This window comes from Anopheles cruzii, chromosome 3, assembly GCF_943734635.1.
Source record: "Anopheles cruzii chromosome 3, idAnoCruzAS_RS32_06, whole genome shotgun sequence".
Lineage (NCBI taxonomy): Eukaryota > Metazoa > Arthropoda > Insecta > Diptera > Culicidae > Anopheles > Anopheles cruzii.
The window spans coordinates 70,763,220-70,765,669 of record NC_069145.1 but is presented as its reverse complement, the minus strand read 5'-3'; positions in this window follow the sequence as shown (position 1 = coordinate 70,765,669).

Below are 2,450 nucleotides of genomic sequence, written 5' to 3'. Positions count from 1 at the left end.
TTTCGTTGCACCCGCAGCCCCGTGGCCGATCAAACTTAAAGCCAGCTCGCCAATTTCGCTCGATGCCGGCGGACGCTAGGCGACAAAACAATGCAATAATTAAAAGTGACCACAACGGAAATATGCTAATCGAACAAAATAAATTGAATGCTTTGTTCGAACGAATTCGAACAAAGTTCCTAGATATTTTGTCTATCGGTCAATTATTGGCTACTGTGGCGTACGGCTGCATTGTGGATGATAATGAAGTCCTCCTGTCGATGGTTGGCGCATTGTGTTGATACTCTTTCCTAACCATTCAAATTGATTGCTATTTTATTGTTCAAAATATTACAATTTCATTGCCAGCCTGGCCCATTGCTTGCAAACATCCTTTTTAATTACACAGCGAACTAACAACAGAATATCATTTTCCACGAATTCACCCCAACTAGTCCGATTTCATAATTATCTCATTCAACTCAATAATGCGGCGATCAAAATGCATCGATTCACGCAGCGCATTCGTTCACCGTGACAGCGTGGCAATGATTCGGTGAAAATGCCACCGACCGGCGATGAGTCACATCTCGCGGAGGACAACGCCAACTCATTCTCCCCTAACTCGGACTCGGGCTAAAACTGAGCGATGAAAAGAAAAAAGTACGATGACGAATTTTCATCCCGAGCCGTCCCAAGTTTGACGGGATCATTAGTTTTAACTTTCCCGTGCCCGTCACTTGATTATGCTGAACGGGAAGATTATGTTGCAGCGGAGTTTCCCAGGGCCAACACTTAAAGCTTCCCATTTTTCTTCCCCAATGCAATCGTCCCTCAAAATGGTGGCCGTGTGGTTGCTGTTCGGCTGCAACCACCATCGAGGACAACGAACCCGGTGGACGGTTTCGGTTCCGGGTTTTCCGTTGCGTTGAACACCGGTCTCCCTATTGATGGTCTTTTCCATCCCCCTTATTCCGCGACCCCCAGGATGTGTGTTTGCCCGGTCGGCGCCAACAGCATCCTCGCCGACCGATGCTGATGCTGAGGACGGCCATGACGACGGAGGTGACGGTGGCGGCGGCGTCGGCAATGATGATGATGTTGCCGACAGGCTGGCGCCAGCAGTCCATTTCCTCGCCGCCGCCGGCCCCCCGGTGCGATCCGATGGGTTTCCATTGAACTGGCAGGTTTTCCACCCGGGCCTCCACCGCCGAAGCCGATTATGTTCGTCACCCACTTTTTCTGATTTTCCTTCGCTTTTTGCTTTGTTTCACCACCACCCTCCCGGGTCCGGGGGCGCAATGAACGCGAGTTGTTTTTCATCTATGCCCCAGTGTCCGGTGTCCCTCGTAGAGGCGCACGGAAAACTATTTCTCCGCAACGACGCCGACGGCGGGACGGACGCAGGGACGGTGTTTGTGTCTGCCAGCCGTATGAGGGTGTGCGTGGAAAAATGGCTTCAAGTAGTGGGTGATAACCGTCGCCAGGCTACTTGGCCTGCCCGGTCGACCTGAACGCAAAGAAATAAAGCATAAAAATCGGAACGCCCGGAACGCTTCGTTGGCGGCTAAGATGACACCGCGTCGGCGTCTTACGGCGCTCGCTGGCTGGCCGACGAAAGTAGGCGATGAGACGAGGTCTTCTTTCAGCACATTTCACGCACGCAACACACGCTTCGCTGTTTCAATCGCTCCTTTGCCGTCCATCGAGCCCCACGCACTCATTACGGGGAAACTTTCGGGCAGCGAACCGAAAACGAACGACTTCACCATTCGGCCGAGAAGTTCTCAAACCCGACGATGCCGCAGCAAACAATGCTTTGGCTGACACCGACCGTTTTCGGGCCATCCAACTTGAGACGGTGCGGTGCTTCATAAATACGTCGCCGATGCTCGGGCAACGCTGGTTGTCACCGGAGCCGTCCTTTTCATCATTTCACTGAATCTGATTCAGTTTTTTTTTCAGAAGAGGAGAAACAAACGCGTAAACAGCTTCCACGCATCACGGGCGAAAAGTCAGCACATTTCGCCCATTGTTTGTGCGCTGAAAAATGACTAATGGAGTCTTGGAAGCCGCACCCGTCTTGGCCGTGCTTCTCTTGCATCGTCCGACCGGCATCGGGACCGCAAGTAGCGAAAAGGTGGCCCTTGAGACCTCGCCCACGCGGCCGCACATGTAGACACTTTTTTGTGCGCCCTTATTAGCCGGCGACCCTTCATTTTTGCGCCTTCTCTCGGTTCCGTGAAATGTGTCTTTATCTTTAAGTGATCCTCATTTGTGGTGTTGATAAAAGAAGGGCAAATACCATCAGCAATATAATGACTCATCTCGAGACCACTCGGGGGTTTGACGTCTGGACGTTTATGTTTTTTTTTTTCCTGTGCGAATAAACAATGATCAAGAATGGCGAAAAAATATGGTACAGAAATTCGCTAGCACTTTTTGCTCGATTCGAGTGGTCTGGGCCGTGT